Source organism: Suncus etruscus, chromosome 9, assembly GCF_024139225.1.
Source record: "Suncus etruscus isolate mSunEtr1 chromosome 9, mSunEtr1.pri.cur, whole genome shotgun sequence".
Taxonomy (NCBI): Eukaryota; Metazoa; Chordata; class Mammalia; order Eulipotyphla; family Soricidae; genus Suncus; species Suncus etruscus.
In genome coordinates this window covers 32,487,725-32,509,005 of record NC_064856.1, presented here as the reverse complement: position 1 = coordinate 32,509,005, position 21,281 = coordinate 32,487,725, and positions in this window count along the sequence as shown.

Below are 21,281 nucleotides of genomic sequence, written 5' to 3'. Positions count from 1 at the left end.
AATATGTAAGAGCAACACCATGTGCTTGGCTTTAAGTAAATAAAAACAAATAAGGCAGAGTCTGCCGTTGGGACCGTACAAGCTGAAGGTATTTGGGAGAGTGAGATGTTTTTCAGGGATTGAAATGGTAAATCATACCTTCATCTCTCTGAAAAGTTAATAAAACACCAGAAGTGTGTGTGTGTGTGTGTGTGTGTGTCTGTGTGTGTGTGTGTGTGACTAAATGAGTCATGACATTAGGAAATGAAAATAAAGCAGAGCTGTGATGGTGCCCAGTGATAGAACACATGCTTTCTATATGTCTAAAGCCCTAGATTTGATCCATAGGACCTCTGAAAGCCAAGTGGTATCCTGGCATCATAGTATCAGTTACAAAAAATGTCAAAGTCAGAGGCCATAAATGTGGGTGTCTCCATGCGGGGGCAGGGGTAAGAAGGTACAAGAAGGCGTGATGTTAGAGTAGAGAATGCTTTGGAGAAGGAGAACTAGTGTCAAGGAAGGAAAATGAAGAGAAGGGAGAGACCAGGGGAAGGAAGAAATGGAGAGAAAGAGAGATAGAAAGATAGTGAAAAGGGAGAAGGAAGGAGAAGGGGACAAAAAAGTGAAGAAAGTGAAGAAATTGAAGAAAATAACGTTTATAAAGGAAGGTTGCATAGCAGTAGGTCATTTGCCTTGCACACGGCAGACCCAGGACAGACCTGGGTTTGATTCCTGGCATCCCATATAGTCCCATAAGCCTGTCAGGAGTGATTTCTGAGTGCACAGCCAGGAGTAACCCCTGAGCTCCGCCACTGAGTGTGGCTCAAAAACAAAACAAAACAAAACAAAACAAACAACAACAACAAAAAAAGAGGGTAGGTAAAAGGCAGGTCAGAGAGAAGACAGACGAAAGCTAAGCAAATGAAGGAGACAACTTAGAATTGAAGAAAAGACAGAAAACTAGCCTGCATTCCTACAATAAAAGTACAAAAGGGACTATGCACCAATTGAACATTGACCCTCAAAGATGAGGGGCTGTTATCCCTAGAACCTGTTTGCGTTGCCTGACAAGGATCAAAATGCCTGGAGATGCCCTAGAATTAGATGCCCTAGAATTAGCCTGTCCTCGAGACAGGCTGAATGAGAATTGGTGCAGAAGGACAGGGAAGTACTATGATCAGAAGCCAGAAGCCAGATAATGCCACCACTCTACCAGCAACACTGGGGGCTAGAGAGCAGGAAGGAATAAGGTCCTGTCTCCATCTACTCAGTGATCACAAAAGACAAAGCTCTTCAGTTGTAACAGAAATAACAGGAGATAAAGTTCATTTATTTATATTGTTTGCTGTGCATATTTTCTGTACATTTTCATAAAATTATAGTGAAATATTTTTTCTATTTTTGTTTTTGGGACACATCTGCTGGTGATCTGGATTTATTCCTGTGTATCCAAGCTTGAATGAGGGCATATAAAGTACTGGGGATTGAACCTGGGTTTACCACATGCAAACATCAAGTGTACCTAATATACTATCATTCTGTTTCCTGCATTTGAAGTTTATTTAAATTAACAGAACATTGATCACGAAGATTATGTTTTAGAGGTATAAGTTCAGACCTCTTTAAAAGGTATTTTACCAGCGAAGCTCAAGGATTCCTCCACCATCTCATACCTCTCCTTTCTGCCCCATAGAAATTTTCATTTTTGTAGTTCAGTAACTATGGAATAATAACTAAGAGCAGAGTCAAAAGGTTTATCCTACTAAACATTGTCCCTTTTATTCTTTTTCTCTATAACTTATCTATGGTCTGTTGGTATTTGTCTTTCTTACTTATATTGCTTAGCATAACACTTTCCTCTGTGTTGCCACCCAAAGCAAAATTTCATCCTTCCTAGAGCTGAGAAGTATTATGCATCTGCCTTACCCATTATTTGTTATTTATTTACCTTCTTACTGTATTTATTGGCCCATTATTATTATTGTTAACTCATTAGACTCAGCATTGAGACTGAGTCTTTGTAAGCCAGGCAATACACCATACCTGACTCTAAGATTCTTTTTTCATGGATTAAAAAGGAGACAAAATACCCAACAGACTTTTTTTAAATCCTGAAGTTAATTTCACCTTAAGATCTCTCTTACAAGGAGAACCTTGGCAGATGTTCACTGTTAGAGCGTCCAATTACACCCACAAATTACACCTACAAATTATGTCCATGTCATTCTCATTGCAGAATCTGGGGATGCAGAACCTAGAATGCTTCTCCCAGAAGACAAAAAGATAACAGAGAATATGCAATTTTATATGGCATTTGTTTATCTTTTACCAATATTATTATGGACCTATTTATTAACTTATAAATGTGGAAGTCTTATTGTTATTAATAATAAGATTTCAGGAAGCTAAATAGTTTAAACTGATAGTCAATCCCATACTATTTAGGACACAAACTAGATTCAAAATTTTGTGTGTGTAAGATTTGCCCTAAAGGTAAATCTGGTAAGGTAACAGATGAGCTCAGAAAATGATGTCTGAGGCCTGACTTCACTTCTACTGCTACCATCTATCATGTGGGATAGCCTAGGAACAAGACCTGAAGACTATTCAGGCCAGAGTTTGAGGCTGAACAGAGTCTGAACTGTCTTCTGGGAAGTGGGTAGGTCAGCCTCTCACTTTGGATCATTAGAATAAATCCCAGATCTCCAGAATCCAGATTACTACTGGTCATCATCACTGAGAGTAAGTCATGACAGCATCATAGATACCAAAAAGAAAAGAAAAGAGATCGGGGACTATAAAAAGGTAATAATAACAGGAAGTACCGAAGTGTACACTGGATGTTGCCATCTAGAGACCTGGGATACTGATAAGATAAAGACTTTAAAGAAGCAGGAAGTCATAATGCCATCAGAGAAAAAGATTTCCAGTTTCTCTCAGCACTCAGAACATTCATTCCCATAGGATGACCCACCAATTCCCAGAATTAGCTCCTCGTTGGGATGCCACTTGGCAGAACTTTTTCTGCTCTCTTTCTCAAACCAGCCTAAATTGCTCATCAAGGAGGTATTTTAATTTACAGACTCCATCATAAGCCTGAGATTCCTGGGAGATAATTTAAGACAAGGAAGAGGGTCCTTTTGGGCGCAAAATTAAAGAAAGGAAGCCAATCATTTCACCCTGTTTTGACTCCGGTCTCTAAGGAGCAAAGTTCCCAGTTCCTCAAGGGCAAGTCAGGATCACTGGGGTGGGAGAGATAGCACAGGGGTAAAGGCACTTACCTTGCAAATATAGATCCCTAGATCATCCCTCGAATCACATATAATCCCCCCAAAACACCACCAGAAGTGATACTTAAGCAAAGAGCCAGGAGTAAGCACAACTGGGTGTGACCCCCCCAAAACAAACCCAAAAGTTAAAGGATCACTGTAACATTCACTGCTTCCCTTTAAAGAAGTGACTGTTGGAACTACATTTTCCCTGCACAGTTGTAACCCGATTCCCAACTGGTTAGCAAATACATAAACAGAAAAAGAGCTTTGTCATTATTTCAACAGTGGTCAAACTGAGAGAAGCCTATTGAACCCCTTTTCAGGGGAAAGCGTGCTAAGCAGAAAAGAGCAAACATTCTACCCGAATCTTATCCAAAGCATGCTTCCCTTAAGATGACTCCTCTAATGAAAATCTGTCGTGAGCAAATGACTCATCATGTGAAATCTGGGCTGAAGATGTTGGCGAGGTGCACAATGCATAAGAAAATGAAATTAATCAATATGAAGATGAAGATCAGCCGTCTATCACAGCCAAGCTATTTGATAATAATGAAACCGGAGGAACAGAGAGGGCTGAGGAAACTCATGAAAGGGCAGGAAATGTCAATGGTAATCATGAATTAGTAACCATGGGTAAAAAGGGAGAAACCAGCAAAGGCAGACAAAGGGAGAATAGTCTGGAAGCAATCACAGGTTTTTTTCACTACTCTCGTTGATCACTGATATCTCTTGATATCATTGACCCATTCCTGCCTTTCAGTTACCTGCACAGCAGCCAGAACAATCCTGGTAGGAATCAAGTTAGGAATCCTGTTAGAATTTCCATTATCGAGGGAGCCCCCAATAAGAATCATCTGCAGGCCTTCATAAAAGCCAAACACGCTCTACTCTGGTGACCTAAAATACTCTAAATGACCTTGGCTTCCACAACCTACTCTCTCTTCTTTTATGCTAGGCACTCTAGTCAGGTACAGACTTTCCAGGACATACGATCCAGGTTCTTTCAAAGAACATTGATCCATAAAGTCCCATCCTTCCAGGCAATCTCAGAGCCTGTTTCTCATTTCTACCCCAAATCATCCTTCAATGGCCATGTGGTGTAGCCTACTCATGGGGAAGCAGAACTTCATGAAAATCCTGACTGGAAAGACCATCATCTTTGAGGCCGAGCCTAGTGACACCATTGAGAACATCAAAGCTAAGATCCAGGACAAGGAGGAAAACCTCTCAGACCAGCAGAGGCTGCAGCTTGAGGATGGTCACGCCCTATCTGACTATGGCACCCAGAAAGAATTTACTCTGCACTTGGTCCTGCACCCAAAGGGTAGCCAATTCTAAATAACTCCCTTTAAAGATTTCAACAAATTTTATTGCACTTTCCTTGGATAGTTTTTGCATTCCAGTTTCCCTCTCTGAATTTCTAGCTTCTCCCATCTTTTTACACTTCTGATTCCCTTCTCTTCTTTCCTTTCTGTTTTATCATATCACAATATCAAATATAAATATCTTAGTTAAATATCTGGTTTATTATCCACTTTTCTGATAAGACTGGAACTCTAGATGATGCAGGTATTTTGCCTGTTTTATTCTTTGTCCCACTATTTTACACCTTGGGGTCCTGAAAAGTACCTAGTCCATAATGGCTACTTCAAAAATATTAATATATACAGGACCACCAGAGATAAGCTGTGTGAAAACAATAACTCACTAAGAAGGGGATTTGTTACATTTTCCATCCTGGAATATGCCCAGGTTATAGCACTCCTCCCTTTTCAAGAAGGTTGATAAATATGAGGAGACAATGCCAGTCTTCTCCCAAATGAGCAAATAAATTCTGGAACCAAAAGCACAGAAAACTATGCCTGAAGAACAGTCTAACTCTGCTCACTCACTTCTCTGTAGTTGTTAACTGGTGAGTCCTAACCTGAATTTACCAATTTATCTTTCTTTATCAAGAATTAACACTCATAGGGCCAAAGAGATAGTAGGGATTTTGCCTTGAATAAAGCCCAAACTGGTTCAACCCCCAGAATTCCATATGTTCCCCTTAGTTCCACCAGGAGTGGGGACTAGGTGTAATTTCTGGAGTAATTATAATTGCTGAAGTAATTTCTGAGTGCAGATCTAATAGTTATCCCTGAGCATGCCAGGTTCCTTAACTTCAAAAAAAAAGAATAAATATTTGAAAAATTAAATGGGTTGAATTGTAATTCCATTTAACAAATATATATCAGTTGAATTGAATTTACCAAATGGTAAGGATTCCATGTGGCAGAAAGTCAACTCATTAAATTAGTCAAGTCTTACAAAGAATCATCCCCTCACTCATTAATGATTATAATAATAAGATTAATAATATAATATAAAATTATATAAAATAAATAAAATAAAATCATAAAAATAAAATATATATTTTATATAACATATAAAATATAATAATATGATAATAATATTAACAATGAGTGGGCATCCTTGTGGTTATGTTGTATTTTCACATGTATTATATAAAAAAATCAAGTTATGTCAGATGATTTGCTGTAAAACTATTGAAAAAAATGGAGAACAACCTGCAAAATGTCTGCTGCGAAAGAAAATATCTCCACCTGAATGAATCCTCCACTGTCAGGAGATGGGTCTTCACACAGGTGGGTGACTGCTTCCACACAGATGCATGGCCAGAGGAGGGCTCATCTCCTAACTGACTTCATACTGATTTGCTGCACCTGAAATACATATGTGTGACTGTCTTTAGTCTCTTGTCCTCCTTTCACAGAGAGGGGCCATCTTGAAGTTTTAAGAAACACCTGATAAATGATCTTGTTGTAAGTGAGCATCTCCTGTTTGCTTTTATGAGACTCAAGAGCAGGTTGTTAAACCTTGGAACTGTGGCTTTTGGAACTAAATTGTGCACAGTAGGAAGTTTAGCGGTATCTAAGTCCTCTCCCCACTATATCATTCGCACACACCTGAAATTCTCCAGATGATTCTGGAAGGCCAAATAATCCTCAGTGGAGCTACAGTTACAAAATGGTCTTTCCATAGATTAAATTGTATTTTCTCCAGCGAAAAAGTCATACATGATTAAATTCTATAAATGTAGCACCAGGTTTGATAATCATTACTTCCTCTCCTCTGTATGACTCTATCCATATTCCAGGTTCATAGAAGCTCTCCATCAGGAAGAAATGTGATCCCAAGAAATTTAAATTTATTTAATTTGGCTGAGTGAAGAAAGACATGTTTAAAAAATGGCACAATTTCTCAGGCCACAGCCAACAGAAAGTGGACTTCCAAAACTTTGCCAGCTGCTAGTTGCCTGTTACTGCTCATTCTCCTTCTTTCTTCACCCCTGCCTTCTCTCACACATACCTTTTGTGCTTCATATAGCAGGAAATAAATACTTTTTGTGAGGAGTGGAGACCAATTAAGAGCTACTCATGGAATCTAGGAAGCACTTAATGTAAGGTCCTTATTTCTAGAAATCACCATGACTTCCCCTGTGGTGATCAGCAATTTCTATAACTGCATCTGATTGCTGGGGGACCATGTAGTGCTGATGATGGAACAAATCCTGTTCCTCAACCCCTGTACTAAGTAAGTTCTTTAAAAGAGAAATCTAGACTAGATCTTGTCTTTATTTATTTGTTTGTCTCTGAAGTGGACATCCTTGAACACTTAAAAAAATGAAACTTTCTGGCTTTCCTGATTTATTTAAAAACAAATAAACAAAATCTAAAAATTGATCATGTATTCTGTGGGGTTTCCAAACTTATTTGACCTTTCACTTCCTTTGTAGAATATTTAAAAAAAATCACTCAGCATCCACCTCAAAAAATCAACCGTGTTAAAGGGAGCAAACAAAGTATACCCCCAATAGAACCTGAGTTGGCTCATAACCCCTGAACTGTTCTAGCATCCCAGGGAACACTTTGGACAGCATTGCATTATTCTGGACATGCATGAAGCTTATGGTCAAGCCCCCTATCTTTACTGCTATCCATGGGAAATTCTCACCTGCTCCTTGTACCTATCTCCTCACTCCAAAGTCTCTCTTTTCTCTCTTCACACAAGCCCTCTTCCAACCCAGGCAGCCCATGTGTTTGTGACTATAGTTCTCTTCTTAGAGTTCCTTGCACCATCTCTGTTAAGTTTCTCTGTTCAATTAGGGCCTCTTCTGAGACAGCTTCCTAGGCTTTCAGAATGAACAGTGTTAATACCACCCATCGATCTCTGTGTCCTTATTCTGCTACCCTCTTCCTCACCCTCCACACTGTCACCTAGTCTCAGGCAGTGTTGCTCATTTATGTTTTTCATCTTCTCATACAGTATTTCACTCTCATAACTCCAAAACATACACCCTTATAGACTGGAACCTCATAATCAATATTTGCCATATCCATCCCTTATTTTTGGTACACTCATGTTCAACACTGTCGCAGAAAGTTCTCAAAGGATATTCCTTTAGAATATCTTTAGGCTTTAATCTATAAAATTGGTCACCATGCTGACTAAACCAGTTAGGAAGGCTAGTTTTCTGTGCCATTCTAAATTGAAGGGATAAATTATCTGATCTTACCATCTTGATAGGTTGTCCAACAGCATGACTAAAAACTAAACAACTAGAAAAATAATGGTCCCTGGAGATTAATCTTTTAAACCATAATCAGTGAATATTTGATAAGAGGGATTTGCAAAATGAAGGATAAAATTGACTTAGGTATTAGATAATTCAACACCTCACTGTTCTTCCAAGAACATTCTGGGAGTCAGAGAATGAAACTCATCCACAGAGTCTGAAATTCAGAATTATATTGGCAGGACAGACATCTCTGGTATTCTTAAGCAAAAGATCACCACAAGTAGTATATATTCCTCTTCCTTCCACCATAACTACATCATTACTAAGTGTTTTAGTCTTGAAATCAGAGAAAGATGCCAATGCCCAAATCAAAAATGTCTAATTAAGGTTGTAAATTGATCTCAAAGACCCAACTATCAAGCAGAAAGCATGATCAGACTTGAAATCAGACAAGATCTTGGCTGAAGTATGGTTGGTTTTCTGGGATAAAAGGAAATGCTGATAATGAGGTAGAAAAATTTAAGCTTATGAGGTTGGTATGTGTAAATGTATGAGTAATGTAAATTGTATCTTTATTGGATTAGAGAATCTTTCACAAGAGGAAGGCAGAATGGGGTCACTTAGTAAGAGCTCAATGAAGATCTATTGCTGATCACAATAGTAGAGGTTGTCTGCACAGTTCTACTTTACATTTTCTGATGTGAGATGGTGTGTGATGTCTCCTAAACAAAAGGTTAATCTCAGCAGAAGGCAGTGCAGTGATGTAGTTGGGCATAAGGCCCAGGGGATTTCTCTTGATCCAAATAACTAGCTTCCAGCATGAGCCAATCTATCATATACACTATTTCTACAATAATGTTATTAAAATGACACCAAAAGCATGTCACTCCTTTGTTCAGAAGATGTCAATAATAAGGTAAAAATTCTAAAACCTGCATTGAAAATTTCTCATGATTTACATAAAAGAATTTATTGTATAAGAACTGAAGAACACAAATATACCCTGCTCCCCTTTTCTCCAAAAAAAAAAGACATGTTGAAGTCCTGATCATCAGTACCTTTGAATGTATTTGGTGAAAGATATTTGAAGATTTAAGAAAGGTAAGATGAACTATGATAAGGGGTTCAAGTTTAATGAGACTCGAATCCTTCAAATCCCAAAGGGAGATATGACTGCAGACAGGTTCACAGGAAGACCATAAAAACACACATGAAGAATGTAACCATGTGATGACAGAGGTAGAGACTGGATTTAAACATCTACTAATTCAATAACACCTAATGAAATCTAGACAAAGCAAGGAAATATTCTCATCTGATGGCAGCAAAAGAGCATGACCCTGTGACACTTTGATTTCACATTTAAAGTTCTTAGATATGTGATAGAAAAAAAATTTCTGTTTGAAACCACCAAAATCATTCTAATTTTGTTAGAACAACCCTGGAAAACAAACATTTCTTCTTCATTTTCTGCTATATTCCCATTCTCTGATCTATGTTCTTCCACTACTGAGGAGAAAGAAAAACAGTTGCTTAGACTAAATAAAGGCAAACGTGTATATTAATTTGATAGTTTCTATATGAGAAATAAAATTTCAACATTTGGTATTAAAAAATTGATAGCAAAATAAACTTGTGTAAGTATGGGCAGATGTTTAGAGTTCACCTCCTAAGGAGGAATAGTGATATAAAATCTTATTAAAATTATTTATGCAGGGTCAGTGAGGTGGCGCTAGAGGTAAGGTGTCTTCCTTGCAAGCACTAGCCAAGGAAGGACCATGGTTCGATTCCCCGGCATCCCATATGGTCCCCCAAGCCAGCGGCAATATCTGAGAGCTTAGCCAGGAGTAACCCCTGAGCATCAAATGGGTGTGGCCCCCTAAAAAACAAAAAAAAATTATTTATGCAATTAATCTTAAGTATTACCACAAACAAGCCAATATTCTGGATGTGTGTTGTACCTTATGCTCAAGAAGTGGAAATGTAGTTAATTTTATTTTCTTTTACATAAAATTTCACTAAAAATAATTCCACTTAAAAATTATTTCTCTGCAAGACAAAAAAAGAAACAGTGTGTTAACCATAAGAATAGATTGAAATGAACATTTAAATCCCTTTCTTTCCCTGCTGAGTACATAGATATATTCAACTATGTTTTAAAGTGGTAATATGAATTAAAATACACATTTGTAGAATTTACAATTTGGACTTTGTCTTGTTATTTTTTGCTCTCAACATTTATTAAGGACTAAATAATTCCTATTGATAATTATCTTTACTAAAATTTTAATTTTCTAATGTAACTTTTAACATAGAAGAGGTATAAGCATTCCACATATTTTTTTCAAAAGACATTTTTCTTGACATATATTAAAATTGTTTTTACAGAGACTCCAGACCCATAACATTCTGAATAGTAAATGGGCTTAGCAAGGAAGGTGCAACCTTTACCAGCAGGAAGCTGAATTGAAATATGTTGGAGGGTATATCACCTATTTCCTGGCACAGCATCCTGCTGCTGACACTACAGAACTCAGTTTTATTTGGGCAAAAAGCATTCATTAGCTCAGAAAAATTTGGAGTGGGAAGAACAAGCTCACCAATGTGGGTCTGTGGAGGAGGGTGGTGGTGGTGGTGGTGGTGGTGGTGGTGGTGGTGGTGGTGGTGGTGGTGGTGGTGGTGGTGGTGGTGGTGGTGGTGGTGTAGAACAACTCAACAACTATGCACAACAATTTCCAAGAGAGATGCAAGTCATTACTGATACTGTCAACACTGTGTGTTGATTAACTTTCTTTGGAAGCGCATCTCTAGCAACTAATCAATAATAAGGTCAAGATGTCTCTTCTCCTCCTACTGACTCTGGTTGATTGAAGTTAAAAAATATTCAGTTTATGTAATTTTTAACAACTAGCAGCACAAATCCTGGTACAATGTTTGACAATTCTAATCCCTTTAAAGGCCTCCTAGGGATTACAAGTTGATTATTGATCAAATCCTTGTGTTTGGCAAATGACTTAATAAAATTTGGAGAAAAAAGTCCAAGAGTATGAATGAGTTAGTCTGTCTCCCAAAGCTAATAGCAAAGTAATTGCTGAAGAAAAGTTATATGAATCAACAAGTGATAGATTGAGACTTAGCTTCAAAAGAGAAAAATCTAAGGCTTTTGTCAAATGCACAAAACTCACATTTGTCATGTAAAAAAAGAAAAAAAAGTTAAAGAAAAAGATAAATAAGTACAACACACTGACCGACTTGAAATAAAGACTTTAAATATCCCCTAGATATGAAATCATCTATTTTAAACATAACATATTTTAACATTTGTAGGTTTTCTACATTTTGAACAAACTGGACAACCCTGTGTCATTTCTTCATCAATCATCACTTTTAGGCAGAGCTATCCAACAATAATCAATAACCTACATGGCAATGGAACCAACTCAAATAGTCCTTTGTGTGATATCAACCTCTAGCTGCTTGACAATCATAGAATACTGGAGAGGGGCTAAGGTGGCTATAGAAAAGGTAGGATGTATTGATAGGGCCTCAGAGAAGGCTCTACTTACAAACCTGTATAATACTCACCCCCAGCTATACTTGCTAAGAAATAGTACTGTGGGTAGAGGTTTGCCTTACACATAACCAACCCAGGTTCCATCTCTGGCATCCCCTATGGTTCCCTGAGCCCTCTGGAGTAATCTCTAAATGCAAAGCCAGAGAAAGTTCTGAGCACTACTGGGTGTGCCCTCATCCCCAAATTAAACATAAATAAATATTAACTTTATTTTAATTGTAAGGTCATATCCCACAACAGTAAAGAATGTCACAGAAACACCAATTCTTTTGCTGTGATAGTTTGTCTTGGAGTGATTCTATCCTTACAGTAATACTAATTACACACAGTTGCTTGAAAGTTGAAGGCAAAGAAACAATTAAGTAACTAACTTTGTAGAAAAACAAATTCAAAGCGAACTAGAAAGTAAGTTTAATATCTTGTCCTTGTCAGTATATCTCTTTATTTTTTCAAGTTCTTAAATCTTTTATCTGAGGATTCTTTACAGAAAAAGAACCAATGGAATATGAAGAAAAAAATAAAGTGAGGTACGTTTTAAAAAAAATTTTGCTCACACAGTTATGGGTCTGACAACTTCACAAATTGTAGGGCAGGTAGAAAACTGGAAATGTTGATGTTTCCATACAGGTGATGATTGATGTTCTTGTTTGAAATCTGACTCTTTAGGGTATGCCAGCAGGTAAAAAAAAAAACTTGGGCAGAGTTTCTACATTGTAGTCTAAGATAAATTGGCTTCTTCCCCCTGTAAATGTCAGTTTTTGATCATAAAGTCTTCAGGTGTTTTTATGAAGACCACCCACGTTATGGAGGTCTTCTGCTTAAAGCCAACTGGTTGTAAACTCTTTTGTTTAAAGCCAACTGTTTGTTCAACACAATCACAAATATAGGTTCTAGGACTTTATAGCAACATTTACATCATTGTTTAACCAATAATTGTGCACCATACCCTAGCCAAGTTGACACATAAAATTAGCAATCATATGGGTATTTGGGAAGCTTGAACATACATAAACAGAACAATGAAGTGCCACTAATGGCAAAATAAAAAAAAATCATGGCTATTCAGGATTATTAGATATGAAACCTCTAATAAACCTGGCACTATGCTTATCTTTCATTTGTATGTACAATAAGTTCAATAGGATAAGTATAGTTATCATTCCTTGCGGTACATAGCCATGCAAAGTTATAGAGAAATTGTATTGCTTATTGTACTAGTGTTTTATTCTTGTTGTAAATTCCAATGGCTTGAAACAACACAAATTCATGGTATCATAGTTCAGTTGGCTAAAATTCCAAAATAGGTGAGCCAGAATATATTCCTATGGGATGCTACAAAAGAATCCATTTAATCTTTCTAGTTCCTAGGACCTTCTGCTTATATTCCTTGGCTAGTGGCTTCTTCCTTCTTCAAGTCAACAGCATAATCTTTCCATCTTTCTCTCTCTATGTCTCTTACTATGTCTCTCTCTCTGTCTCTATCTCTCTTCCCCACATACACACAAGCACAAAGGCACACACATCTTTATTTTTGCAGGGGTTCACACCTATAAGTTTTCAGAAACTACCCCCCAGTGTGGTGCTCCTGAGCCACACCCAGCATTAAAAGGGTGGGGGAGCCATGTGGTGTTAAGAGTTCAAATTCAAGGTATCTGCATGCAAAGCTTTTATTACAGATCTTTTTTTATTTCCAGATTACACTATCCCCCTAGCCCTTTGATCCCAGTTTTAAGATTATATTCTGTCAACCCAGATAATCCAGGATAATGTTTTACCTCAAACCTTAGCTTGATCATAATTCTAATGTCCCTTTGCCACACTAGGTAACATTTTCACAGGTCTTCAGGATTGGCCTCTTTGAGAGTCTTTATGTAGCTTCTCACTTTCCTAAATTTAAATGTAGATCCCTCAGTCCTCAGTCAATATCCTGGACCTTTGTGACATTGCACCTCTCACAAACAGCACATAAAACTGCAGAGACTACTTACCCTGGAGCAGGGGTGGAGACAATCAAAAGCATTGGTCATAGAAAAGTGTAAACAGATTTTAAAAGTACCCTTCAATCTGCTATCTAAAGGCAGGAGAATTGCTTTGTTATAAAGAATGCTTCAGCATCAGAGCATTAGACTTTCATCACCAACTGAAAAAGAGAATTCTTCAGACTTTCAGCACTACAATGAAACTTCTCTGATCACATAGATTAGCTATAAAGCCAAACTTGGGAGAGTCTGAATTAAAGAGTGTTTTGCCAGAAAAAAAAAAAAAAGAGAGAGAGACAAAGAAGGACAAGTTAATGCCAAAGTTATGGCTATTGTCCTCACACTAAACACTCTCAAATCTCAAGGATCAGTTTTCTGATTTGACTGGCTCTAAGAAGCCATGTGGATGAAATGGGGTTTGGAGGATTTGAAAACTAAAGCATGGAATCTCCAAACTCAGGACAAGAAAGAGCAATTAAGATATTTTTTGTGATGAAGGTTTAAAACAGAGTGGTAAAACAACGAAATTAGAATAGCTCCAGCAAAATGAAAAAACAATAATAAAAAAGCATTTCCATGCACAATTTATATTTCCATTCTAATATAATGGTTCTTTGCTATTTCTCAATCAAGTTGCAAACATTTGTACCAAACGGCCATGAAAACAGACTGTTCATAGGTCAGGTGAACAAGTGCAAATGGCAAGAGTTCTATGTGTGAGCCTCTTCCACTGGATCACATCAATTTTTCTTCCATTCTCTCTGCATTTGAAAGTTACTTTGATATTTATTTACAGATATGATCATCTTCAAAGAAACTATTGTCTTTGCTTTAGTAGGAAGGAAGATTAGACAATAGAGAAGAAAGGAATCTTCTGCATTTCCTCAACACTTCTCAGGAAATACTGATTGCTTTATAGGAAGTGCTTCCCTGAGACCTGGCACACTTTAGCAGATATTTGGAACACTTTGGATTGTCACAACACAGGAGGTGGTAGCAGACAGATGAGAAGGTAGAAGAGGTAGAAGACAAGAATGTTACTAAAACAATATAGGTCATAAAGCTCCCCCATAGCTAAGAAGCATCCAATTCAGAATATCAATATTGAGAAATATCAAGTTGAGAAATATGCACATAAGTTATTTGCATGTATATGCTTATTCACAGACCATATATACATACATACATACATACATACATACAATCTACCATATCAAAGGGGGTCAGGATTCAGAAACCAGGTAGCATGTGTTCAAATTCTAACTCTGTCACATTTAGCCAGAGCCATATTTCATTCTGGCTAAAACTATTTAAAATGTGCTTTCTCATTTTTAAAATAGAGGAAATAAATAAAAGGACCCATTATATCTGGTTTCTGTGGCAATCTGATTAGTTATTTAAGGTAAGTTCTTAAAGGACAATCTGGTCCCAATGATATTATTGGGTTAAATAGATCATAATGTATTAATAACTTCATTGGCTCAATTTTTAAATTTCTTGCCTGTCTATCTCATCTCCCTCACTAGATTTTAAACTCTATACAAATCTGAATCTTATTGTCATCATTTTGCTTGAGGGTTACTCCTGGCAGTGCTCAGAGAACCATGTGGTGCTCAACTAGAAAACAGGCTCTAGCAATGAACTTTCACCCTGGCTCTAAGCTAAATTTTAATCATCCATGTCATCTTGGCACCAAGCAGCTAGCCTAACTAGATTCAGAACAAATCAGAAGCATGAATAGTAACTGCAAGCACACCTGAAGTCACGCACCTGGGAGACGGCTCACATCTGCTCACCCTTGCGTTGAGCAGAGCTGAGTTCACAATGGGTAGAAAATTCAAGAGAACCGCTGCTTTCCCCTGGAAGAAGCCTCAGGTCAAGAACTGATGGAAACGATGCATAAACACCCTTCCCCACTAGCCAGATAACTCAAAAGTACAGCTTTTACTCTATGTCCCACTTTCTGGATCAGGACACTGTTCAGAGCCCAGAGGGGGACCTCCCTTCATAACACACACTTCTTTAGTCTGCACCAAGCTTCCCGTCCTGGCCTGACTTTTCCACTTACCAGACCATGCTTGGCTTCTTCACAGAAAATCGTGTGCACCAATCCTGTCTTTGATGACTAATGCCAGATTGATGGTGGGGGGTGGGGATCAGAAGACTCCCAGAAACACAGCATTTGCTAGCAATGGATTTGTCTAGTGGGGAAGGTAATACCCCTGATGAAAATCTCCCTACCTATGTAGAGGAAAGAAGAAATAGATCATGTTCATGAATGATTTTAGTTCTGTTCGTGGATTTTCTCTCCAGAACTTCCTTGCCCAACACTCCAAGGAAACATATAGTTCTCAAAAGTTCAAGAATAGAAATCAGAGTGAAAGATCAAAAATCCACACTCACACTCAAGAAATATAGAATTTAAAATCACCAAGTCTGACACTAGAATGAAAGGAAACTTGAGGTAATCTGAGAAGGTCTTGGGGCCCTCTGTGATGTATAAGTGGAGTTATCCTGTTTCTGGGGAAATACACACATTTTAAAAATTAAGCTTGAGGCTAAAAATTGGAACTGTAAATCCCCTGAGGCTCACTCCTTCAGGGATAAATGCTTGAAAAAAATTTCAAAGAGATGCTTAGTTTACCACTTGGCATAACTTATTACTCAAGGAAGGCAATCCCTTATTTTCTTCAAACTTTGAGACCACCTGGACACTTAGTTTTGAATATTCCAGTGTTCTCTCGTTAACTTTGCCCCAGTGCTTGGAAGATCATTGATCATTTCCTTTTGAAAATACTTTATATATTAACAATAAATCACTACTGTTCCTTATGTCCTTTTCATAAACCTGTGGGGGGAGGGGAACAAATAAAAACAAAAACCCAACTTGTTGTGTAATTAAACTCTAAAATAAGATCAGTTTTCTTATCCTTCACCAAAGTCTGTGTAATAATAATAATAATAATAATAAAATGCACTTACATAGTTTCAAGTATTTAAATTTATCACCTCTATCATTTTGTAGATGGACTATTTAAAAGGTAAATCTCAAACTATTGACCAAAAGCAACACCTCGTAACTCAAATATAGAATTGGAATTTTTAGCAGAAAAGAATGAGCCTTTAAGAATGCAATATTCATTAATTAGATGAAATCTAATTGCAACCAACAGCATATAAACATCATTTGAGTAAAACTGATGAATTGCAAGGTGTGAAGGCAGAAAACCTCTAAAATTTGTTGGCCCTCAGAGGGGCAATAGGAGAGGAGGGTAGCAGATTGTCAGCCAAGTTTTCCATTCCATGGTAAATGATTAGTTGAATGTCAAATTGGCACCCACCTACTACAGTACCTTTGAGGACTTTGTGGGAAGCTGTAATTAGAGCCAGGAGTAATGAAATAAATAGAAAATAAGTTTTTCATGAAAGAATAAGACCCAGAACCCCCATAAGACCTCACAGCTTGGACAGCAGTGAATGTGCTAACTCTCCCCCATTCTCCATCTGCCTGTTCCAATGAGTCTGGTCTCAGGATGTCCTACTTCAACTGTGAATTCCAACATGACTGTGCTTCTTCCATTCCTCTAAGCACTAGCCATAGGGATAATATAAGTCCCTTCATCTTTAATAAGTCTCCGTTTCCTCACTAAAATCCAGCCAAGGCTTCCATTTTCCTCAAATCATCATAGTGAGGAGGAAATGAGAAACTCATGCCTAAGATATCTTTTGCATGCCTTTGGCTCCCATATATTCAGCACTCAGTGACCATCTAGCCTCTCCTCGAGCCTCACCTGGATCCTGGGAGTATGAAGCAAATGTATGGTTACCTTTGGCCTCCAGCTCCACACTTTGGCAGGGTTCTTGAATTCTTTACCATGCAGAACAAAGGGGACAAACCTTTTTTTTTTATAAGTCAGCATGTGCATTAACCAAATTCCAAAAAAGGGTGAACATGTCAATGATATAACCACTCCTAAACCTCTGAGGCTAGAGAAATGCTCAACTTCGTGCCCATACTCTCTGGCATAAAATTTCACCACAGAGTACCTGCAGGACAATTTAAATATAGCTACAGTGATCTCCACAGTACTGTGAAAGAACTCTGAGCTGGTTATAAATGTTAAGAATCAAGCAAATGTATATCCAGGTTGGCATTTGGGAGCTTTATGAGTGCCCAAAATGTAGGCATGAACTTCGATTGCATAAAGATATGAATGCCAGAGTGAGAATAATTATTCCTAATATGATCAGGAATCAATAAAATGTTGTCAGTGTATGAGTTTGATAAAGTGGAACAATCCTCAAGTCCAGTCAACTTATCATAATGCCCTTGCTAGGAAGTATGGATTGGGATACAAACTCAGATATCCTGGATGAGAACTCAACCATCTTCCAGCTTTCTCACCTACATCCCTCTAGCACGATGTCCCTTAGCTGCACCTGAAACAAGGTATGCAGACATAGCCACATTCCTACTAGATCTCCTTTAGGGGAACACTTTGCTTCTCCTCTGTTTTTTCTGAATTCAATACTTCTTCAGTTAAATCGTGCTAATTGAACACATGACACCCTTGCAGAATAGCTGAAAGTGGCCAGAGCGAGGTTTGTTACAGAAATGTTTGGCTATTTCTGCCCCATGTAGGACTATATATATTATAATCCCTAGCCCAGTGCTTTCCCAGAGGCCATGTCTCTACTGGCCTGTATCTGTGAATCTGTGGCCTTGCCTAATTCTGACTCTTTCCTTCATTGGACAGATGGGAATCCCTAAGCACATCCTGGACCACAATGTCTGTCTCTAGGTTGACTTCTAAAGAACCCAAACAGCATCTCCCAGGGGTGCCTTGGGGAACACACAAAGATGGACTCTAGGGGAGAAATTCCAAGGTGATCTCTCACAATTCATAGATATCAGTGGATCTCACAGGTCAACCACTTTTTCTGTTTTGGGCAAACGAGAGAACCTCCATGAAGTTTATATAAGAAGATTAAACTTGGGACTGGAGTGATAGCAAGTGGTAGAAAGTTTGCTTTTCATTCAACTGACCTGGGACTGACCCAGAACTGACCGGGTTCAATCTCCTGCATCCCATATGGCTCGAAGAGCCTGCCAGGAGTGATTTCTGAACACAGGGCCAGGAGTAACCTCTGAGCATTGCTGGATGTGGACCAAAAACATACAACAAACAACAACAAAAAGAAAACTAAAGTCACTTTGCAGGATTAATCAAGACAGCACAAATACAAATGAAGCATCCTATCAAAGAATGACTTGCCCTCCCTCAAAGACATATGCTAGCTATGTGGAACACAATCACAGTTCCTTCTCCATAACTCAATGCCACTGTCTCTCTAGGGGAGTAGATGTATTTCTTCCTCGAAAGCCTCCAAAATCAGCAGTCACAGCCACAGCAGGAAAGTAAGGAACATTGTTATTCTTGTACAGCAGAACTGTAGCATATAATTAAATCATTAAGAGGGAAATTAACTCCTCTAGCAATGCTCTTCTAAGTATTTGTGGGCAAACCTATTAGTATTGTGCCTGTAAATTCTGCAGTTTCTTTCTTGTAAATTGAGTAACAACAGCATCAAAGGCAAGGAGTGGGAGGGGCATTCAGTAGCCAGGTGATTTGACCTTCTATAGAGAGGGAGTCTGGGTGAGGAACAACTGGGATTCTGATGACATGTTGTGACAATATTCATAACCCCTTTGAAAATAGAGCTGCCAGAATATCTCCACCTTGAGCCAACAATATATTTATTCTTTTCCCAGGAACTTGTCAAGAACTTTGTATACTTATTCAGCTATTTTAAGTTCTGTTGAATTGGCTAATTCTGAAGTATTTGGTGTTTGGAGAGGGCATAACTGCAGGGAAGAGGGATTCCCAGGTAAGTAGGACAGGCTTCTTTCAGTGTTATATTTTGTCATCCTTCATTTGGCAAGATTTCCAGAACAATTAATGTGAAGTGAGCTTCAATTCTGTAGCCAAATATATATTTATGCTATTGATTCAAATTCAAGCTAACCAATCAGGTTGGCCATGTGTGGCCTTGAATTTATTCAGGCTTGAGTGTTTCCATCAATATGTTGATCATTTATATGATGACCCTGCTTAAACTATTTAATAAAATGTAAACATGAAAGTGTATTGGAAGTTAACATAACTCATTATTGCTGCTTATATGCTCATCAAAGTCCTAAGGGGAGTGCCTGACCTGGTTGGAGGTTTCCTCCAGAGCCATACAATAATTTTAGCTGTGAAAGGAAATTTTATGGCATGTAAGATTAGCCCGCACTAATGCAAGGTCAAAAATAATAGAATCAATAGGCAAACTCAATACTGTTAACATTTTGAGAAAATTACTACCAGAAAACAATGTCAACAACAGATTGAAATGGGTCTCCGAAGTCGTCCCATTGATTTCCTTTCACTTTGGTGGCAATCTAACTCTTTCTTTCATGCAATATGGAATTTTTTCTTCTTTTTATTTTTGCCCGCTCTGTTTTAAACATGGAATAATTCTGTTGTACTCTCTTTTGACTGATGTCAAACATTACATGTGTCGGAAAAATTTATATGTTGTTTCTACCGAAAGGAACAGAACATGGAGACTTATTCCATCATGTAAAGCCTCTAGTGGGTCTTTAATTTAGGGCTCAGTTGATAAATTCAGGAGTTATTTTAATTATCACAAGGCATCCAAGTGCAAATATAAACAGTGTCGTTAATAAATTACAAACTAAATAAAACCTTATAGTTGGGAACACATGGCCACAAAAATGGTTTTATATTCAGTATAGGGCATGCAGTGTCATCAGCCTTTTCTATGAAGTGAAGATTATGATTCATGTTCTTGCTTACTGATTAGGATGCCATAAGCAGTCAGCACTAGTAATAGGTTAGCAACCTCCTCTCATCTGCCCCAACCATCCCATCTTAACATGGTTCCATCATTCTACCTCCCATGTCTGTCTTATTCAAAAGGATATTTGAAATAATTATGAGTTTATTACTTTTCTTCTTTCCTAAAGCCAGTTCCTCAATCACTTCCTGGTGATATTTTACTTCCACATTGTCTCCAAAATGCAATGACATCAATGAATCTCTCATTTTTCCTTTGCAATGCTATCTAGTTTCTTCTTCCAGCTTCCATTTGCAACCCTACAGGCCACAATAATCATTTTAAGACAAATTAAATTCTATTGTAATCAACTTTAAAAATCCATCCACTGTGCCCATTGTACACAATATAAAATCCAGGCCTGCTTGCTATAGTCTACCTAACCCTTTAAGGCCTATCTTCATCCTGGGCTTTCCACCCCAAACATACTATACTCCAGCCTCCATTAATCTCCTTTTATGATCTAACAAATGGCAAGATTTTCAACATCCCAGAGCATTTGTCTAGGGCGGCCATTACTTCTTTCTTTAGTACTTTTCTTCCAATCTTTTTGATCCTGTATTTTTTCTCTTTAGCAGGTATTCTTCTACTTAGGATAGCCTTCTCTGAGCCTGCCATCCTCTTCCCAAGATTCAGTTGGGTACCATGAAAAGGTTGAGTCAATGGCTTGGCACAGATTCCCTTCGATTTTAGTTCTCTCTTCTTGCACCTTTCTTTCATCATTACTGTCACTACTGGATTGTAGTGTGGATTTATATCCAGTGAGACATCCAGATGAAGTTGAACCCTTTATCTTTTTAGGTTCTGTCTTAGTTTATGGTCAATATCCATAGATCTCATCATTGCCATTGGGTATACAGACCAGGTCACCTAAACTTCCTCTCTTCACCATCTATTTCATACAAATGTTCCATTAACACTTCCACAAATATACCTGATATACCAGTTGATGATTCCCCCACCATACTGGGAAAAAGAGGGACCTACGATATATC